This window comes from Stegostoma tigrinum, chromosome 14 (assembly GCF_030684315.1).
Source record: "Stegostoma tigrinum isolate sSteTig4 chromosome 14, sSteTig4.hap1, whole genome shotgun sequence".
NCBI classification, from domain to species: Eukaryota; Metazoa; Chordata; class Chondrichthyes; order Orectolobiformes; family Stegostomatidae; genus Stegostoma; species Stegostoma tigrinum.
In genome coordinates, this window is record NC_081367.1 from 70,155,933 (window position 1) to 70,179,392 (window position 23,460).

A 23,460-nucleotide genomic window follows, 5' to 3' on the forward strand; every position below is an offset into this window, starting at 1 on the left:
ATGTATTTAACCACTACTGGGGAGCAAGCGCTAACTCATTGGTCTAGTCTGTTCCTTTTTGTCGTCAGGAGCAACAAACAATGTAGAACTTATGATTTATACTACACGAACGTTTCGTTTTAAATAAAACAAATGAAGCTCTAACATCGGCGAAGCGTGTTTACCTTTTGTGGAATCTTTAAGAATAGTTGGTGAAGAAGTTATAAGACAGACGTATTGTTACGGTGAAACCCTACTATTTAGGCAACAATCGTTGGAATGTGTACTGAAGTCACATTGTACTTTGCCAATGTACGAATGGACTGTGTATAGTTTATAATCGTATTGTCAGAATTCACAAGTAATGCGTCTTGTAAAAATAAATTTTGTAAAATAAATAATACTGTCCGTTTGTCAAAAATTACAATGAAAACCTAAAGCGCGCAGTTGCCTACTACCTGTTAGAAGGATACAGATAGTAACTGATAAGTATCGATGGATGGATAGGTAATATCTAATTACGAACATAACCAGAAATGTATTTTTTGCGATTGAACAATGCAGAAAGCATTTATTCAAAACAGAAAGAAATAACAATGATAAACCACTATTGTGCAAAAGAAATTTAGGTCCAGTTTACTATAAATATCCCCACTTGGTGCACTTGACGAATCAAATGTCTCAATTTGGCAAAATAGTTATATTTTGGGGATTTCATGAATTGCAAGCAACTTTTCTTTACTGGAATCAAAATAACAATTCATGACTGAAACATAAAATATTTCTCTTTCTCTTGCATCCCCCCACTCCACACACACACACACACACACACACACAAACAGGCAGACACACGCGCGCACACACACACACACACACACACACACACACACACACACAAGCGCAGCCAGTGAGTTTAGTGTTTGGCATTATCGGTTGGCGTAACCTCATCGCTTTCTCTTCACTTTTTTCGTGATATGGGGCCTAGCAAATGGGGATATAACGTATTGCACAGTAAGGGGACGAGGTTGCTATGCAAGATAAATAAAATGGGGTTAATATATTCGTTTCTCCCTCAGAGAAAGCCTAATCTACGACGTATATTTTCCAGTAAAGTCTGGGCAGCTGTGAAAAGGTATAATAATCCCATCATCGTTTCCTCAGTTTGCTCTGTTGCACCGCCAGTGACTAAGATCGTCTGTCTTCCTTGACAATTTATTAAATAAGTCAGTTTTTCTTTCTTTCCTTAATAATGTTTTGCCGAGATCCGGCGCAGAAAGCATTTGTGAGCCAAAATAAAAGAAACCGCGAGAAGAAAATTAAAATAGAGGACAGACATCTTCAGAGAAGACGTGGCATCCATTTCTATCCAAAATTCACGTGAAAGATATGGAAAGCAACCGAAACTTTTATCGATAAGCACAGAGAAAGGCGATGAAACAATGGAAGAACAATGAAACCAATAAAAAGTTGAGTAGAAATACCGATAGCAAAGTTTTTATTTCTCTTAATCTGCTTTTAAATCAGATTGTATATCGTGTGTTACTTTTGCTGTAAATATTAACGAAATGAACTTTCGGGCAGTTTCTCAAAGTTTTCAGAGTCTTAGAAAATTAAGGAAAGTAATTTTAGACGCAGGTTTATAAATGGGATTCATTGCGATAGATAGTAATTCACCTTAATTTTTTCATTTACTTGTTGCAGATGTCCATCCAGTTGCTATAGGTAATCCAAGTAATCACAATTCAAAAGACTGAATATCCTTGTGGAGACATCAAAGCAGAAAAATCTACAAAGAGTATTTCTTCGCAACGGTGAATCTTCACGGTGAGTTAGGATTTCTATGGCAATAGACAAGTCATACTTAAATACTGAAAGCCAAGTCTGGAGCTAGTGCAGTCTTTTCATCAAGAACGGAATGTGTACGTCTTAAGGACCATATGTAAGCAAGTTTGTATATATGGTATACATATATATATACATATATATGTGTGTCTGTGTATTTATGTAAAATTTATAATACGTATATTATATTTTACGGTGTGCAGCTCATTGTTACTGAAGGCTCGACGCCCCAAAGAAAGAACTCACGCGAAACATGACTTACGCCAAACTCCAGTAACACCATAAATAATACCAGTGCCCCCAGCTCCTGGTGGAAAAAAAAGACGGTTTGAGTTATCAGACTGTCAATTAAGTTTTTATTTCCTGTTTCTTCTCTGATATAGTTAATCCGGGAGCGAGTTAAACTTTCCATAAACTTTTAAAAGGTCGAGAGATCTCCCCTGCTCCCAAACACCCCCCACCCCCCAAACCAAACCCCAAAGAATGAGAAAGAAAATAAAAGACACAAGGACTCTAATCAGACTCGGGCTGTTCAAAGAGCCGGGTTTTAGAATTCCAAAGTAGGATTTTTATGGTGCCTCAGCACCGCACGCTAGGATCGCTATGGTAATGAACGGGGCAATAGCAAACTGCCTTCAAAGGAGGCACACTAGATTCGAGACACTCTATTAAGATACATTTGCGTTGACCTTTGGTTTCATGCTAGGTTAGTACAGTCAATCTTCACTTCATCATAATCTTTAATATTTTGAGGTTGGGAGGAATTCTCAGGCGGATTAGGGATGGCCTGAATCAAACTGCTTGGCTCCTCGGAGAGGGAGCCCAGCAGGTTCTATCCCGACCCTGTGAGCAGATAAGTTAGGAATCCTTCTTTTAGTAATTGTCTTGTTGTTTATTTTATACAAGTACCCAGTGAATGGAGAAAAATAAACACAGCGAAAAATAACCAAACAGTCGAGTCCTCTTTAGTGAAAACTCTTGTGGCCGAATAAAAAGGATGGTACATTCTCTATTCAGGGCAGAAGTCTTTGAAGTGGGAGTTATTATCTAAGGAATTCTTCCTTGTCGTCTTAACGACGCTGGCGAAACGGAAAGCGTTCTTTGTCAGCGATTTGTTCTCCTCTCTGTCAAGCGTTTTCTGTCCGTTAGTTCTGAACCGTTTCTAAAGAGATAAAAGATGGAAAGACTTGTATTACTACCTTGAGTAGACAGGACAGTATTAGAACTGTTGCTACATTTTAGACTGAACCGGCAATTGTGTTGATGTTATGCTGTTGTCACCTGTTCAAATTCCTGATTCAAACAATAGCGTTCTGCCGCAACTTCAAAATGTGCAGAACGGTTAGAATAAGTCTTACAGAAACTAAGCGTTGTCATAAAGAGTTACTGTGTTAAAGTTAAAATCAGGGAATAATTATTTGAGCTTCATGCCATTTCTGCGTGCACAAACTGAAAACATCCTGCATTAAATTCGATCCTTTTGTTTTCTTGCAGCAATGCAATATCAACGTTGAGAAACGTTCATTAACAAATCTCGGCTTCTGCATTTCAGACCCCTGCACGGTCGCCATTTTGTTCAATGCAATTTTCTATAGTTTTGTGTTAAGGGCTAGTTGCAGTGATCTGCATTAGCCAAAGGTATCATATTTGCTCCTCTTGTTTCAGTTTATCGCCCCTTCCCCCCCAGTTCTACCAGCAAGGTAGTCTTCTATTTGCGTGATCTTTCAAAATCCGTTATCCATTTTTTTTAAAAGTTGGAGGGACAGAAAGAAACTTTATTTAGCAGTGCGTTCAAAAGTGCATCCTATCATCACAATAACATAACCTACATTGGATATGAAACAATATTATCAGCACCCCAGCCCTTTTTTAGTACACGGTGTCAGTTGACACACGAGTTGGAACAGATCACTAAAATGTTGCTGTTTACTACCCCTGGGCGGATTTAGGGCCGATTTCTCCGGCGTAAATGCATTTCCCTCTCGCTCTGCAATCGCTTGAAGTGTCTGGGTCTTTTGTTTGCTGTTCACTTTTTGATTATGTCGGGTTTTCCCCCCAAGAACACAGCAAATCGGCACTATACAAGAAGTGCGAGGCATTACATTGCGCCTGACACCACTAAAAAAGGAATCTTTTAAAAAGCATTCAACCTGAAACAGATTCTTTCAGCCGTTTTTTTCACAAAACCTTGTTTAACAATATAAGCCAGTTTTAATTAAACTATTCATGGCTCTATCCTTATCGCTTTTAAAACTGGCCACAATTCTGTGCTGTTAGTTTCCATGTTAAACTCCACACTAGGTTAGGTCCCTAAAGAAACAATGGGCATCTAACTTTTAATCGTGTATTCTTTCAGTGGGATTATTATGGCATCACATCGCAAATCAATCGTTTCCAAATCTGTGCGAATTGTCAGAGAAATAAGATAGCAGCCTACGCTGTTTCATAAATAGTTGGTTCTCAAATGTTGCAGACAAGTTGCAATTTGCAGGAAAGCAATTTTCTAATGAATTCATTAGCATGATTACAGAATTTCGTCCATAGTAACCCTCCCTCACCACCTCCCCCAACATCCTCCACCTTCCTCATTCCCCAAAAGTCCTAGAAGCGTTGCTTATTGCGCACGGGCGATCAGAATCTTTGCATTGAAACCTCGGTCTCGAACAAATAATTTATTATTGTCAATCAAGTCGGAAGGAATTATTGGCAGTTACATTAAATGCAACGTCGTTCGCAATAAAATATAATGGTTGGGGGAATCACATCGAATTGCGATCCAAAATGGGCGATATTTCTTTTAATCTTCAAGTCTTATTACATATTGATTACTTGAAGTTTTTTTTCTTACAATAGTAAGTCAGGATATGTTGACAGCAAGCCACTTAATGTAAATGTTTAATGACTGCGAGGTGGTGCTGGCGGAGAAGAGGGGGCGGTATTTCCTTGTGTAACTATCAAAGGAACACAGAAAAAAATAAGGAGTGCAGCGCATTCTATCATACGTGTGCAAATCGCAACATGTAGATGCAAACTCCAACATGTAATTTCATTCTGTTAAAATATTGTTTCATTATATCGTTTATCTCGAATTGTTTTGAGTCATGTGGCATCACGCCGACAGAAATACTCTCCCAATCAATAAACAGAAAACTAATTGAGCTTTTATATATATATATATATATATATATCTTTTAAACGTGTTGCATGCGCAAATTGCCTTTTACCGAGGAGCAGCCAGAAGGCATTGAAATCGATGACATATGATGCACCCAAACGATGGTTACACTTAAAGCAACACGATTGTGTCAGTTTCCTATCAGTCGAACAACATTGCTTTAAAATACGTGTTTTAAACACAAATGCAGCAGTAACGTCTGAAATAGTCCAAGCCATTCAGTCACATTTGAACACCCCGTTTAACATCAAAGCCACAGTTCATTCCTATGACTTAGATAAAGGATTGAAATTTAAAGCTACACGCATGCGCTGTCTTTTACGATATGGTTGATGAAGTGAGCAAGCAATTTTTTCCGGTGACTTAACAATTTGTGTGTCGTCTCTAATTTATGAACGTTCGAGGAGCATTTGGATTCTTAAATTATGAAAACGGCAGAAATCGAAATCCAATCGCACAATCGCTATACGTTCACGCAGTTGCGTACTTTGAAATTCGTCCAAAATGGTGGCAAGAAAGAAATGAAGAGGTGACAACTCTTACTAATTAATCCACACGGTGAAAGGCTATAATGCTTGACTGAGGATATGCAGTTATTACACTTGACTATAGTCAACAAGAGATGGAAAGGCACGTTGGGCAACATGGTGAGAGACGTGTGGCCATCATTAGTGGTTCTTTTATTGACACTGGCTTTTCTCTCTCATCATTGACAAACCATTTTGGAGGGATTCATCCCCTGTTGCTTCCTATCATCCACTCCATCCAAGCTTCTGGAGAGCATTAATTAACGTCCATTCACTGATAAGTCCTGACAACAAAGCAATGCATGTATAAGAAGTAGCACCCCTCAACAATACGCAGACCAAAATACAGAACTAGGAAGTAGGCAAAAGGGAATCAGCTCATATTTACACTCAGATACATTCTTTTCTAATTAATCGCCTTGTATGGAAGATTTTCGATTTTGTTGTTGCATTTTTTAAAATGCCTCATAACTATTATGCGGGAATGTGACGTCAGAATTCATAATCTAAATCGAATTTCAGCACCCATTTGTAACCACACACTTAGTATGAACCTGCCGAGCCAACACTCTCATGATACTATGCAGTTGTGACCAAGTCCCTGTCACCTAATTGCATTTGTTCGAATTAACCGAGGGGATGTGCAATCACGAATGTGCGTGGCATCGTACAAATAGCGCTTTGAATGTTACTCTCCATCTTTGACTTTCTAAATTTTCGATTATAACCGTGTACTGCGATGCTGTTATTTAGCGTTTAACCTGTGTAGGCGCGCATTTTTAACGATGGCAATTGTCAAAGATACCATTTTCAACTTTTGGTTCAGAAAATGCTGCCGGAATATAATTTGTATAATTATTGTTTAAGGCACCTTCATCATAGGTAAACAGATAATCAGTCCAAATAACTGAGGATCACTTCTAAGAAACAATATTTGTCCGAAGCAATCTTCCCTGGTAGTGATTCTGACGTCGTCAATGTCACTCACATGACTTAAGACTGTATAGCTTCGGTGAGCCTTTTAAATGTGAAGCATATGCTGATCGATACGGATCATATTAAACAATTGTAGCCTCAGACATTACGTTGTGCTCAAAGTTCGTAAAGGCAAGAACTAAAAGTGCGCTGGTCAGAAAGGGTTAAATAAGACACTGTTTAACTAGCTAGTAAATATACAACTGAGACTCCATTCTGTCAAAATGATTGTTAAAAATTATTGACTCTTCCAAACAGGCAATAAATATTTCAAAATCATTTAAAAAATATTTTGTTTATCATTAGAGATTTTCTTCAACGCGGGAAAATTTATAAGTCGAAATTGTATTTGCATGACACCAGTTTCGTTGTAATAAAACAGACGTCTCAAAATATCATGATACTTGCTTTCCATTCCTTACTTTGGGTGGAAGCAGTTTTGTAGAAAAAAGCGCAGCTCCTATAATAAACCTGTAATTTGACTTTGTTTAAATGCGAACATAATTGCATTTGAAATGCTTTTAACAAAATATTTCATCAAATAAACTTAGCCTGTGCTGTGCTGTTTGAGTGGAAGAGATATGGTGTAAAAGTAGGATGGTCCTTCAGCGGCATGCACGGTAACATTATACACTACACGTTGGGATTTTGCGTTACACGATAATAAATGTAAGCGAATCTTGCTGGTGTCTTGCAACATATCAAGAGCAGAATCGATCAAAAGCCCTATGTACAGCCATATTTCTATCAAAACATTGAAACAGAACTTTAAAACATGCTCTCCGCAAGAGAGGTTTCAGTCGCACAATTAGGAAATTGTATGGCACAATTTAAAATGCTTCACGTTTCCATCTGACGTGTGAAACACAGGAAGTCAGATGAAGACATAATATCAACTCTAATAAATCAGCTACATGCAAAATAGCGCTCACTTCAATGGTTTCGACACATGTATCGAGTACTGTTATTTTTTTCAACATAAAAGCAACGCAGATCCAAATGATATTTTCTTGAACCAATGCAAAAAAAGTAGGAAAAACGGACTGGATAAGTATGATAAAACAATAGAGGCGAGAAAAGTTCTCCTTTAAGGTTCTCTGCGTGCTACTGACCACTCGTATAACATTTCCGTTGGTCTGAGTGAGAAATTTTTAACACTTTAGAGAGTGCTGTTTTTCTGCAAGAAAAAATAAACTTCTCATTGTGCACCAAGACACTGGACCTCTGTTTGAACAAATAGATTTTCAGTGAGCTAAAATGATTATCGGTTGCATTATAATGCAGGTTTTAACTATTTAAATAAAAATTAAAAAGTAACAGATAAAAAATGTCCGTCGGATGCATCGTTTTAGTTATAATGGTGCAAATTAGTTTATTGACATATTAGTTTATAGACTACTTGGTACGTTCCTATAATAGTTTGAAGTCTTTACTCGATGCACAGAGATTCAATCTCTATTCAAGTTATGCCAAGGCCGGACGATATACATATGGTGATGTTCATTTTCCAAAGTTGAGATTAATAATGTGCAGTGGCAGTTTCACGCGCTAAGCATTTCTCTCACACTTGCATCTGGTGCAACCCTGCGCAAATCAATCACGCATGCAAACTTCAGCTTTTCATAAATGACAAATTTAGCCAGTCTGCTGTTTATGCAGCACGTCTCAATCGCAAACATAGGGCTAGGGAATAGGATTCTGACTGCAGTGTTACTGATAGTTTATTTCCTGTTTACGAATGGCGAAATGTGCAAAGAAAATGTCGGATAAGTCATTCGCAGGTGTACACATTGAATTGTGGGCTAATTCGGATATGTATCATTATATTCATACGTTTCGTCTGCAATCAATCAAAACTATATGTATATAATACAGATGAACTTGCTGCAGAACAAGCTGTTGGAGCAAAACTGTTTATTAATAACAGTTGAACGAGTAACGGTGTTTTATGCATTTTAATTATATTTGTTTTGATATAATTTTAATTATTTTAGCGTCGCTTTGCTTTTTTCCCTTTGTTTGCTTTCTGTGAGGAAAACAACTGTACACCAAAAGTTTCAAGCTTGTTCTTCTGCCCCATTATAGTGCGATGACTTTGTTTACGAATAATAAAAATAATATATGAATATGTCAGCATAACGTTGCTAAAGACATTAGATAATTTGAAATATGAACTTATACTGACTGAGTGGTGCGTTCAGTTACTGAGTGGGAATGTTCAACTTCATATTTCAATGTATGCTCTGAAGTACCACATTGACAGAAAAGAAGAACTAGGTTCTTCATTGCATTTTTAATTACAGCTGCGAGTAAGGAGATTATTGTCATTCTGTGTTCATAAAAGAATCAAGCTCCCCTTTAGATTTCTAATTTCTGGAAAATAGAGGCTGACCTTTCAGAAGCTGTTATAGAAATACAGAGGTTCAGTTGAGTGTGAAATATCATTTCATTGAAAAATAATGGAGTCGGTAATCCCACTTCCGGAAACTGTCCTGAATTATTTAACAAGACTCCTTTAATAGGGGATTAGTAGGAGCCTTAGAAAAAAATCTTTGCGTTCTATTCAATGTCTTATTTTATGTTATAATTACTAGATTTAAAGATGAACAGATTAGTATGCAGAGATCGTCCTGACAACACGCAGGTGCTATTCTAATCATTCAGCTTACTTAATTAACGAATCATGTAAGAAAATAGAATAATAAAAACATTTCCGTGAAAGCTGAGGAGGTTTTGTTAGAGGTTGTGTGAATGATGCCTTTAACAAGGAGCTGAAGGGTCAGACAGCAATAGACTGACTTACGACCTTTTATGTGGAAACAATCTCCTTTAGGTTTTAACTTGCAGCTTGTACATTCAGGAGATTTTACTTAGTAAATTGCATCTGTTTGAGATTCAACATAACTTGCCGGTGTAAAGTCCGTGGACAAATCCAAGTTGTGTTCAAAGACAGCGCATTGAAATTACACTGCATCTCTGGGTTGTTTTGCAAGTCTAGATTTCGAAAAAAAATCTTCAGTATCCATCCAATCTCGAACAAAGTTCAATATAATTGTTGGGGGAAAATGTATACATTACCTCCTCGCACGCACCTCCCAAAATATGGATGCTAAGTATTCGTAAATCTGCCTCATATTTCTTTTGTCAATATTTTGCACGCGTTGTGTAATTTTGAGCAGGATACCAGTTATGTTATAATAATATTACAGTTTGCAATGTACCTGACATGAATGGGAAATGGGATAGATGGTGAATTGCAATGGCTGTTTAAACCCATGCAATATCACGAACAATATATTTATTCCTTTGCATATTTACTATGGTTGCATACTTATTTTGTTTTGGCTTTCCTGCGCAAAACATTTCTTTCTAAATGCCAGAATATTTGACATTTTCCGACGTTATGTTCAGTTCTGCACGAGCTAATTTGAAGAGTTATTTACACATGGATATGTCTTTGTGTTATATATTAAAGTACACATTTTATATCCTCATATGCGTCGTCATTTAAATCATACAATTTAATTTTGACACTATTTGAATGCTGCTATTACATGCAAAACTCTCCCGAGAAAGCTAGGGTCCCCAAATGATCACGTGACTCTTAGTCAAGAATGACAGGATCCAAACACTCCCTGATAATATTTGGATCGATTATAATAAACAGTTTGCTGCTTAAACTAACACAAGTAAGCACAAATGTAAACTAATGAATGTCTGCTTAAGAAAAATGTATGCATTTAAAAAAAATGCTTGCATTTGTTCTTTTTGTCGGACTTGCCTGGCTCGTACACCCACTCGCGTGTTTTCATGTTCCCCCTTTTTTCTTCCATTTGTACCACTTACCTCGTTCATTCTGACCACTCCCTCTCGTTTCCTTCCTCTTTCTCTCCTGTCTGTTACACACACATCCGTACTCAGTCACAAACATACACGCACATACATGCACCCACTCACACAGTGTCAATACTCATTTCTAAGATTTGTGCAGCGGGTGTAAATTATAGGTTTCTAAAGAAGCGATGGAAAGTGCTCTAGCAGTTTTAAAACACAATAAAAGTATTAGGGTATCAACTGCACTCCCAATGATCACGCGTTAAATTATTTTGCTTTCACGGATGAAGAGGCTTTCTACAATGTAAATCAAGCAGCTTAGTTATTAAGTCTGAACACTAATCTCTAACAACCTTTACATAATGTGGCAGAATGTGCCACACTATTTCGCACCTGCACTATGAATAGAACCGTCTTTTGAATATAAGACACGCTTGTTGCCCTTCTGTTCCAAAGCAGTTGTCTGAATAAGTCAAGCGTCCTGAATGCCCATACTCGCTTTTCTGTTCCTCCTTTGATCACAGAAAATTTCTTCTAATTTGTCCTTTTCTTTGTAACAACGTTTCCAAATCTTTTTTTAAATCACTTTCCAAAACGTATTTTGTAAAAAGAACATAAATCGGCAGGAAAACAAAAGTTCTCGGGAAACATTTAAAGTCATTCAGGGTTTTGTAAGGCTGTGGACTAGGAGGAAGATTGCTGTATTTTACTTGATTGAAAGTGACGTGTAAATGAATATAACTTTGAATACCGGTGGCGGGTAGTTTGAGGGACGAACATTTTCACAAATATCGTACAACGTTTTGTCAAAGCTGACACTTCGCCTTTTCCTTAATTAATCGCGTTGGTTAAAACGTGAAGTTTATAGAAACCCTAGTCTGTACGCATTAAGAGATTACGGGACTTTAATAAGCTTCACGCAAGCAACTTGTTTTAAAATTATTCAGTTTGGTAACGCTTTTCTGTTAGAACGCGCAAGGCAGACGTCAATATATTAAGTAAAATCGCAGCTCACAATCTTTTGTCTTCTAAAACTTTTCAGGACATACCCAGAATGTTTTCAAAGCTGCCTGCAAGTACATTTCCCAACACTATGGTCCACATCTGACAACGTATTGTACTCCATCCAAGGAAACACATTAAAATAGTTGTGCATGCTTGCTTCGAGCACAAATTATTATCTGATTACTTCGGAGCATTTACGTTCACGTCAATAAATGTGCAGTCTTTTTTTTTGTTTTATGGGAAGGGGGCTTCTGGTGGAACTAGATTCACCATGGACATTCACTGAGGCTTCCGTTCCGGAAGGAGTCGCTCTGAACATCCCTTCAGAATCAACTGTAATTAAGTGTTCTGGAACCAGACAGCAAAGGTAACAAACTGAGTGACCCTGGATTGCTTGGGGTCATCAATAGACCAACGGGAATGTAACAAAACTATGTTCTCAATCAGGAAGTGAAAATGCAAGATTATTAAAGCTATTAATAATTGCAAGCAGGCGGGCGCTTGTCGTGGAGGTTCTCTGTTTTAATAATTAGCAGCAAGGTGATATGTATGAACGGAATTGTGAGAAAACAAAAAAAAATCGATTTGCTTCATTGCAAGGAGCCCATTTAAAATATGATTTAAAGAAAACTGTAATCTTCTGAATTCTTCCATGGAATAATATAAAAACAGAAAAAAAAGTGCTAACAAAGGCGACCTACTGCCTACTTGTTTTTCTAAGTGTTACATGCAAAGAATAACTGATTTGAAGCGTAGTTCGTCGAAAATTTGGTTAAAGTGTGTCTTTTTTCTTGTGTAAATCCTATCCAGCCCAAACTCACCAGCAATAATACACGTGTTTCAATCTTTTGGAACTCAAGCTGGAAACCAACCTATGGAGCAAAAGTTAACATTTGTTTTTGTGCATCAGGTGCGCAGTTATCTCTGGAAAGATCTCGCAACTTACTTTCTCAGTTCAGTGTGCAACAACCACGGGGGTCTAATACAACCCAAATAAGGGCGATTGCAGTAGAAACAACTAAATAAATTAGCTCCACGTTAGTGTATCTCTCCACTTCATTAATATGTAACAGGGCTGCCAGTTAATCTCCTAAACCTGTGTTCTCCCTCTAAAATGGCACTCTGGGACAAATTGTACATCAGATCAATCAAGCTTAATGCAGGAAGGTTTACTGAAGAAAAAAAGCTATTTACACCTTCAAATGGAAGCTTTTCAGATTTGAGAGAAAGGGTCGTACATCACGAAGAACAAATGATTATGAATTGGTAAACGCGCCCTCCAGCGATTAGTTCTTCGATGCTATTTATCATTTTTTTTGTCTTTTTAAACTCATCTGGCAGTCTCGAAGGAAGCCTGACGATAGGGAAGAGACCAACACTGCAGGAAAGTTTGTTTTATGTATGCACTATAAGTCATCAAAACCCTATCGTCAAAAAAACACAAAACGAGTGCCACTCTGCCCCAGCAGAGACAAAAGTAACCCCCAGTATTTTTTTCTGTTTCTCTGTTGCCGTTACACAAGAATCTTCTATGTCACAATTGGTTGACCAACTTAGGTCGACGTTTAACACAGCATACATATCATGAATGTAGTGTGATTGTTCTGCATCTATTCAAATTTATTTTATGGTTTGATAGTATGAGATGGCAAATCACCGCCCAATATAATCTCCTATAATCAAGATTGTGGCTTCGAAGAATGCAGTTGCACCAGAGTAAGGAAAGTCCCTGAGATGACGAAGTAGAGGGCTCCAAGTAAATTGTAATTCGAAGATATGCGGCACAGGAAATGAATGATGGGGAGGCAGGGTGAGGACAGGTTAACTCCATTAAAAATATGTTAAAATAGTTACATTCGAGCGAGCAAGTCTTGATTTCGAGGGAGAGAAGTTTTTTTAACGTCAATTGCACTTCAGCAGATCCCAAAAGGTAAAGTTCAGCAACAAGTTTCACGGAAAATCCCTATTTAGTCCGAGAAAGACTTGAAGTGATCACCAGCGAGACCAACAGAACATCCAGAAATCAATGAAAAGGACCGGAAATTGATTCTTTAATTAAACTAGAACTCTCACCTTGGATTCAAAATGGATCAGATGATGCTAAAACGGTTCACGTTTACCGACAACATTAATCGAACATTGTTAATTCAGGCCATTGAAGACTGGTTTTAACTTATGCTGACTTTTACTTCCATACATCATGTCAGTATAGGTCACCTCTTTTATAAGAACATAAGACTTTTTCATGACCCGGCTGTACTTCAATCTGTGCTCACTAACGCTGTAACTAGACGAAGAGCCCCCACCCTACTGATTTAATGCATTTACTTCTGCACCTTGAAGTGACCTTCATGCTCCTCTGTACAGAAGAAAAACTAATGGTTAGTCGTTGCATTTATTGGGTAATCACAATCGATATTGGATAAAACTTTTTACCATTTATTAGGCAATTACGGTCGCCTGGCAAAAAAAAGTTTGGACATAACTTGGATGGCTTTGACCTCTTTAAAGGGCGGCCCGCGAAGTACTGAATATTTGAAACAAGCGATAAACGCATTCGAAATCTACGCAGATTTCACATATGTCTTTTTTATTTATTTTAAAATGATTTAGTACAAATCCTACATTCGAGCAGCAGGGCTGCAGAGCGAACAATTTCAACATCCATAGTAAAATGTTTTATATTTTTGAGCCATAAATCGATTTTCAATAGTGTGACAAGTAGGTATTTTTTGAAGTATCAAATTTAATATGTCTGGTCAACAAGGATGGCGGCTATAACTCTCTCAGTAGGAAGTCTTCTCCTTTACATCGCCGTTGTGTAACTTTTAACAACAGGAACATTGAAATATTCACGAGATTATTCAATGAGGTAACTTCCTCCTCAAAATATGTTTATCAAGGGTTAGGAGCTGATGGGTTACACCTTTAGATAGACAATTGGGAATTTTCAATGTGTGACATAAAGTGATTGCTGCACTTCTGCTTGGAAAAGTCTGAAGTTTTCGTTTTTTAAATAAAATGCAAAACGGGTTTGACCACATAGGTGAATTTAAAACAGATATTTGCGCAAGGGAGAAATAAAGTAATTCGATGATGTTCGTTAAAGACGCTGCGAAATTATCATACAGAAACTTCTGACTCACCAGTTGGCATTTATAATTCCGATTACTGCGGGAGTTTCCAGGTAAGTGGGTTTTGTTAAGGTGATAACTTCAAACAATCTCTGCAACAAAACTATAAATGTTCAGATTTAATTCGTTCATCCACACCATTAGCCAATGACAGGTGATGATGACAAAGAACTTTGAATATTACTCCTGTAAGCTAAACAGACTGTTTCTACAATAAATACTAACCTTGAACTTGCCCCAAAAGAAATACAGCAAAGTGTACACCAGAATTATTCACATTAAGATCTTTCAAATGAACGCAGTTCTTAATAAATACTACTAAATTTAGAATGATGCATACTATTACAGATATGCTTTATTATAAATAAATTAGACACAATCTATTGACCAAACGGTTATATCGCCTAATTTGTTGCACTTTTTAAGAAAAAGCGATCGTGCAATTTTATTCACTCTACAAGTTTTGCTTTGATAATTTAAGCATTGGTCAATTTGTATTTGCATAAATCCTGAAACGACATTTTCAGGTTGAAGGTAATTAATTCATAATTAATCGTTGGAGTGGATTGATAAATCTACACGAGTGGATTGATAAATCTACATTCAGCATATACATAAAAATTACAACGCATTCTATATAATTTATAGCATCATTTTAGTTGATAAAATTCATATTGCATGCCTGGCGTATGGTTTGGATGTATTGCGGGTTTTCGAACATCGCATAAAAATGATGGAGGCTGAAATGCTTTGGTACATCTTCGTCATGTAATAAAGGGAGTTTGCCAGCAGATCCGAGGTGCTGTATGCAATATCGACCCTCAGCGATACTAGTGTAAAGCGAAGGGAGCAATGCAAAGAAAGCAGTGAAGACAGGTGTGGTGTAAAGGAGTCGAAACACCCAGATCCCCATGCAAGATGTGCAAAAGACGAGCAGCTTTTTATCCCCCCCAAAAAAATCACATTAGTTTGTCAACAGGGTATCACACTTCAGTCGCACGTTGTATTGTGTAAAGTGAAACTACTGTTCCAGATGCATAAATTCATTTTTGTGTGCACTGTACGAGTCATCATACAGTTTGGGTCATTTTTTTTGGACGCCCGCAGAAAAGACATTATGTCTTCCATATTTACATACTCTCTAATATTTGTCAAACAATCATAAATTATAAATTAATGAAATGTTGTGTGGTCTTTGGAGATCCAACTAATGAAGACATTTACCTTTTTGTTATTTCCAAGCGTCTATTTCCAGGTTTAATGACATTGAGGCTATCACGGTTTATTAAGCTTTATTAGATTTTCTCTTCATTCCCGCTGTCATTCAGATGTCTCTGCGTCAATGTCACCTGCTACAGGTACAAAACCACGCACGGCTTTCCAGACAAAAATGTGCAAAAGGCCAATGCCAGGGTTTCAAGCGTCTTCAAAAACATTAGATTACAATTCATTTGATATACCAGCTGTGGCACTATATGCACTATTTCCCCCTTCATCTCAATTTAATCTCAAAATTCACGCTGGATAGTTGGAATATAGTGCTCTTCCCCGCATGACATCCATGGAGACAGCAATACAACAGACTTCTATTAATCAGAGGCAGCAAGTACAGCCACCTAGAAGTCGTGAAACACTATTTTGCAAAAATACCCTCAAGTACTTATTTTAGAAGTTTTTTTTATTTCTTTCACTTTTCACTGCCAAAAAGGACGTAATTTTTTACCACTTAAAAGTCCATGAATATTAAAAGGGAATACGAGGCGATGTCAATCATTTTTATGACTAATTCGATTTCTGTAACCAGTTTTTGTCCTGTTGCCTCGCAACAAAGACAAGAAGATATAGAGAACGGGGATGGAAGCTAATGCAATCAAGTGGTATAATTCGATTGCTTATTTTACAAATTTCATGAGCATGTGGTAGGACAAGTACTCTGTAATGTGACTAATCGAACAGACTCTGATCAAACCTCCCTACGCTAGGTCCACATGGGATATCATTGGTGTCCATTTGAACTCGGACACCCCCTTAATTTAATTCCCCCCTTTTGCGATGCAGTTGGAAAGAATATATATAAAAAGTAAGCGACCCATTAAATTATTAATCTCCTTCTGCGCTAAGTAAATCACCATATCGTGTGCGGATATACTTCGTGTCAAAGTAGTTACCTGTGTCAAACTCACCTTCTTGAGCATGTTTGATGGCGCCAAAGGTTTATGACGGCTGGGATTGCAAGTCAAAATCTGTCAGACGTAAATGGAAGATCGTTCCACTCTCATTAAACAACAAAACAAAACAAAAATAATTAAACCATAGTCGAATGCAAGATTTGCACTTGGTTTGAAATATACTTCGAATTTCAATTGCATTGACCGTTTGTTTTTTGAGTCTGTCATTTATTCCCAAACAAGAAATTACTTTTAATACACAGAGGAGAATTGCTAAAGTGCATGTTGATAAAGGGAGCATGTGTTCTGTAATCATCAAAAATTGATATGTGCCGCCAGTAAAGTAATTATGCACCATCCTGAGAATATGAGTTCAGTATATTGTTAATCCACTTGCACACCCGTTGACTTACAGCATCAGTCTGCAAACAGCTTAATTAAGTCATACACGTGGAATATAAGCATATTGTTACTTTATATTATGCACACTATATCTTAATTTATGGGCAATTAATGTGCGTGACAGAATGCGGGCGAAAATGTTGACTGTGGAGACCGAAGTTGCTCGCTGCTGTCAATTGTGGTAGAATGCATAAAAGCAGTTCGGGTCATACCTGCATAGTAAAGCTGATATGTTCGCTTAATTTCTTAATGGCAGCTTGCTTTCATCCTGTCAAAAATAGAACTTTTAATCTGTCTGAGGAAAAATCTTTTCAAGCGTCGGAGCTGGCTCCATTTTTCACTGTGGCTCCCTCTGTCGACTTCTGTGTTAGATAAGATAATCAATACGTGGTACAGAAAACTTGATATGCTTTTGCATGACCTCTTTCCTCCCGGGCTCCTCCAATTCTGTGCAGCATTGCACAATGTCAAACAGGAATGTCCCTTATAATCGGTTTCAAGTAGGAAAACAATGTATTTTGCCGTAACAGTGAATATTCAGATTTCAATCAGCTGTTCTTGCTCAAGGGCATAATATTCATGTAGACGGTAGAAATATGGGCAATGCATTCAGTATAACAAAATTAATCGAGAATGTCGTGCAATTGTTTACAATATCAATGTTTGCATTATATATTAATGACAACAAAAAGAGGTAAGCCTTGTTACATTTTGTCGCCAGCCACAGCTTTGAAGTTTGAACACCTGTGCGCAACGAGCAATGATGAAATTCATCAGGTGCGATACACTAAAATAACGACATTGCACCATTTTGCGACACTATTCTGAACTTGACAATCTATTCAATATAAACTTTCCACCCACTCTGACACATGAAATTAACTATCGCTAACTGGTGACTAACTGGTTAACGCGTGAGACTCGTGTCTTGCACGCACTGTACATTTTTCGGGCGTGAATCTCATTTTTTTTTAGATAATTCAGGTTGATTTAGAAACAGCTTGTTTCTTTCGGACACATTTAGTGTCAAAGATTGAATATGCTGAATCAGAACAGTAGAGAAATGCCCTTGATAAGGTGCTGTCACCAGATTTGTTTGGGGAGAGGTTGTAAATTTCTTCCTGTTGCAGCAGGATAAGTTCAAAAGCAAGCGGCAAATTGCATTCAGAAACACGTGACGATCAACCATTGTTTCCAAAAATGTGTAAAGCACATCGATATTCTGTCCAGCATCCTCACATCCAAACTGTGGATCCAACTCAAATTCAATGCGTCACTATATTTCTAAGTTGCGCAGTGGGTACAAACCTAGACACCTAATACCCTGCAGTCTATTTTAAGATCAAAGAACAGGGAAAATCAAATGCCATTTAAGATAAACTGCTACACTCTTTGACCCATTAATAACTTGACACATTCTTTTTTGCAGCGTTTTATTCGCTTATACAACGAATATACGTAGATTAGCAATGTTCAGTGTAATTTGAATTTTGCACATCCTTCTTGTTTACTTGTTATCGATCAGTCCTCGGCATGTTGAATTTGACGTTCTGAATAGTAGAATCAAGTAACATTGCTGTACAGTAGATGCCAGTATGCGATTTTTTCTGTAAATATAGTGCATTGTACATGATGGACAAAACACTATAGAACTAACTGATGCTGACAGCTGAAGTGAACGGCTTTACAAAAACTGAGCCAGTGAACTAGATGCTTTCTTAAAGTCCACTTATCAGGTGTTGACTTCAGCACCAATATTCTATAGCTTTGACATCAAACGTGTACATCCACACTTTAAGTGGGGGTATAATCTTGGGTTCCCTGGTCCAGAAGACTAAAACCAACAAATACCAAAATTTAGGAGGGACGCTTTCTCATACCGTTTTGGCAATCCTACAGGAGCGCAGTATAATTCCGGTCGGATGTCAAATGGCCTGTAATGATACTTATCAATATTTTAACATATTTGAAAGGGACATTGCGAGCTTTCGGCGACCAATTCCACTCAACCTCTTGGGTTTCAGACTCTCTCGAGTGCTTTATTTGTGGGGACTTTAGTGACTGTCCTAAACGAAAGCCACAACAATTGACATTTCATAGTAAAACTCCCGTCCACTAGTGGAACTCCATTGATACTTGCATAATTAGATAGCTGTGCCATCTAATAGAAACAAATATACGCTGCACAAGCCAGAGGCACTTGCAGAAATAAATATATAACACTGCGATAAGGACAATATTAATCTGGTTTCACCATTTGACTGATTACACGCGTGCAGCCATTAAAGTAGCACTTGGCCAGGGTTTACGTGGCTTGCATGTGCGCTTAAGAAGTGATTTTATTTGTTTACATCAATCTTTGTGTGGATGAGCTTGCGTCTGCTAGTTTCTTTTTTCTGCGTATTTCTCATTTTCATGACAGGGAAACATTTCCACCAAGGGATAAAATGCACCGCAAACAGAATAATGAAAAAAAAGGATTCTGAAAGGAAAATGTCAGGGCAAAAAAATACACAACTAGCTGGATTCATGAGCTGTACAATATGACTTGAAACATATTACATTTCTGTGAGCGTGGGGTCAGAAATTTGGACTGAAAAGAAAACATGTAGAGCGACTGCTCGATGCCTTTATACACGAAGAATTTCAATTAAAACAAACATTGCACCTTTGTAAATAATATTATTTTGGACCCGCAAGAGGAGGCAGTTGTGAACTAAATACTTTGATTCATAGTCATCCCTATATTTTGAGAATACGCAACCTGACTGATAAAATCCAACATAGCTTACCCGTATAACACTGATTTTAAAGGGGCTTTGGTCTTAAACGAAATATTATGCCATTTAGTGTCATATTACTGCAATATAAGTACGCAAAGAGAGAATTATTTTTAAAATTAATTGTTATTCGATTTAAATGTTTTTGAAATGTAAATGAAAAAAGAAAAAAGTTTTATTTAGATTTATTCATATTTATTTTCTCTCAACAAATCAAACAAATCAAAACAAAAACTTTTTTCAAAATTGGTGCTTAACTTCGGTGTGATTTAATTCACTGTGTAAAAGAACAAACGCGATATGATCAAAAGGTGACCCTTTGAACCATATCACAACCGGATAAGTTTTCTAACCTAGCTTGCTAACTGTCTTTGAAAACATATTTTCTGGCCTTTCAGTTTGTCCAATTCCAAAGCAGCTGCCGCCCCTGTTTACCTTGGGAAGGCAGAGCTTTACCACAGATATGACCATCTGGTTGTTTTTCGGCTGATAATATCTTTTCACCCTCGCCCATGTTAAGGCTGCAGATTAAAATCACTACCGTTCTTTTTTATTAAAGAAAAGAAAAATGAATTCATCAGTAGAGAAGTTTCCCTTAGATTTTAAAAGGTCTAAAATAATAAGGCGACCACTGTGTCATTCTTTCAGCTTGGGCCATTTTTCATAACGCAGCTGATACCCTTTGTGTAGCTATAGCGACTTCACAGATGAATAACGAGAAATCTCTTTAGGAACTCCCCTGCTCTTCATATATGCTTAATAGTTGTATGTTGACGGAGGGTATACAGTATCTGACATTCGGATAACAAATGGGAGAAAATAGTGGTTTGTTCCTTTTCAAGTCATTGTCAGGGCAACTATCCCCCTCCATTTGCCTCAGTAACAAGTTGCTAAGCATGTACAGAAAGCGCACAGGTGGCGTTGAGAGGATCAGGGTCACTGGGCTATAAAGAGGGAAACAGTTTAATACAAAATATTATTCACCACCCACTACCCCCAACCCCCACACCCAGCCCCATCCCCGGCCTCGCACACCCCCTCCCCAAAAAAAAAGTTTTCTCTCTACCAAGACTAGGACAGAGGGCAGCAGTCTGGCAAAAAGATAAAGCGGCAGTGACCGCCTGATTGAGTTAGATCAAATTATACAGCTGCACATGATTGGTAAAGTCACCAGCACCAAATTGCCGTGGGTAAGTAAGTTTCCTTTTCACTTGTGTTATATTGGAAACATAATATCAACATGTGTTTGATGTATATTTACGTGGCATACTTATTCTTCAGCACCTTTGGCCGAGCTCCCTTTGCATATTTAGGTGAACTAGTTCAGATTCTTGGTCAAGCAACAACAGGTATGATACGTGCCCTTGGGTATAGCTTCGCTCTCCTGATCTATCCTTGCAAAACATTAGTTGCTAAAATAGGTTTCTCGCAGGCAGATTGCGAACTATTATCGTAGTCTTTCCCAATTAAAGACAGACGCGTGGGTAGTTTTCTGCAGCGTTTGTCCGCGGAGTTATTCTTAATAGTGAGAGAGGGGCCTCGTTGTAGCCCACGGCTAGTGCAGATGCAGTTGTGCAAATGCCATGGTTTGCGCCAGCGTAGACGTGAATCGGTCAGGGCGGCAGTATAACTAGCTTTGCTGCCTGATGGACCCATTCTGAGCACCCAGGCGGTACCTTCTTCCTCCGAATGTCTTACTAGCACACTTGCCTAAGTGTGAAGCAGGAAACTGCTCTAAGTAGCGTTAATTAAAGCGCTCGCTTAAATATATATAAATGCCAAATGACTTAAGGAACAAGTTAACCTAATATTTCTCCCACATGCAAACCAGAACAATAATAGCTGCAGCTTAGAACGTGAAATCGTAAACGGGTTGACATTTTCCAGGTCAAAGAAGGGGGCTTATTTCAGGTTGGAAATTTTGCCAAAAAAGGTGGATTTGGGAAAGGGCACTTCAGTCTCTAAAAGCTAAATCTGATCAATATGATTCGAGTCATTAACCAGCTCCGTGCTGCATATAATGTCAACTGCACACGAATTGACACTTCACCATCTTCTTCCCCTCCTCCCCTTCTCCACCAAACTGTTCCTCTCAAATCAGGGAGAACACAGTATTTTTCTCACAAGTTAGGAAAATATTGCTTCACCACGTGCCACTGACCCCCACCCCCCACCACAATAATTCAGAGAAACTCACTCAAGACATGGTCTGCTTAATGATTATTTTCTTAAGTTAAATTGTTTATTTATCGTTTATATTTGCCCACTTTGCTTTGAATGTAAGGGCAACATAATCCCTTCCGCGCAACTGAAGTTGTCATTTTCGAAAGTACGATCGAGGCGAGCAAATTTCTTTTCGCGCCAATGTCCTATGGACACCTTTGTCAGCAACCTCACTCACGATGGGTTCTCCTATAAAACTAGTAACTGACTGGAACTTGTAATTGAAACGGGAGCCAATTTGGGCCAAGGGTCCAAAGGGCCACTTAAGGCAATTTGGGGAACGAGACGTGAACTGGAGGAGGAGTTGCTTGTGGGGGTGTGGGGGGAGATGGTGGCTGTGGGTGGTGTATTGCTTGATGACACTTAGGCCCCTTTTAATCTTCCTAAATGTCAACGGTTGGGGCTGTTAAAATATACAAAACAAAACACAAAAAAAGTAAAGACGTTACTCCATTGTGCTAGTGATCCAAGGCAAAGGATAGCTCCGTCATGAAATCTCAATTCTACCGAAGTCAGAGGTTTTAAAGAGGTGCAAATTGTTGGTTCCATTGAAACCAAAATGTCAACAAATTTGTTCCGCTTATTAGAGGTGAACTTTTGCGAAATGAATTAAAGTACCGGCGATCTTTTAGCTTCACTGGGGAGAAGGGGAGAAAACCGTCAGCAATGAGTTTGCACGCCGTGGTTTTGTTACACAAGAGAAAAAAAACTAAAATCAAAGATTCGTCAAAGAATACAAGCCTTGTTTTTAATAAAGCTGTCTCTATCACATTGGCCCAGCGTGAGGCGGATATGGAATAATTATCTTGTATGGAAAAAAATCAATTCACTTATTCATTGGCACGCTAAACAAAAGGGAGCGAACAAACTGTTTAAATCATATAATTTTCACAAGAGTATGAAGTATTCACGTCCACTGACCGGCGGATACAGTTGGGAGCTGAATTTTAAAAATGTGCTGAATTTTCATTTGGGTGGTGCAGGGGGCGGTGGGGAGAGGTGTAAAAAGAACGCATTTACCTCTTCTGATTCTTATGTTTCAACACTTTTCTCTCCTTTACCTTAAGGTGCGCTTTGCATGTCTTCATTAAAATAAGTATCTAACGAGGAAATCCGGAATCGAGAACTTGCCCATTTCATTACGGAAGATAAAAAAAACTCTCCCCGAAACTGTTAGTGACATGTAACTCACGTTAAAATAAACAGAGCAGAGCTATTTCAGAAATCCCCCTGAATCAAAATAGAATGAACATATAGCGAGTCAGTGCTGAAAATTAGTAAGGCAAGGGCAGGATAGTGTAAAACAATGTCCTGGATTTTTTTTAACAGTTGTAATATGCTTTAAACATCTTAAAATAATAATGATAATAGGATGCCGTGATCTGACTTGAATCACAATAAAAAATCCATACTTAA

General features: G+C 37.9%; 1 long non-coding RNA gene across 1 annotated transcript; it reads right to left on the reverse strand.

Moving 5' to 3' along the window:
- Positions 1-1,682: 1,682 nt before the first annotated feature.
- On the reverse strand, positions 1,683-17,471 carry LOC125457418 (uncharacterized). The gene is made up of 3 exons (XR_007248624.1): positions 17,254-17,471; positions 16,655-16,745; positions 1,683-2,983 (listed from the first exon to the last, which is right to left on the reverse strand). It is a non-coding gene; the product is annotated as an uncharacterized LOC125457418 (long non-coding RNA).
- Between the last annotated feature and the right edge of the window lie 5,989 nt (positions 17,472-23,460).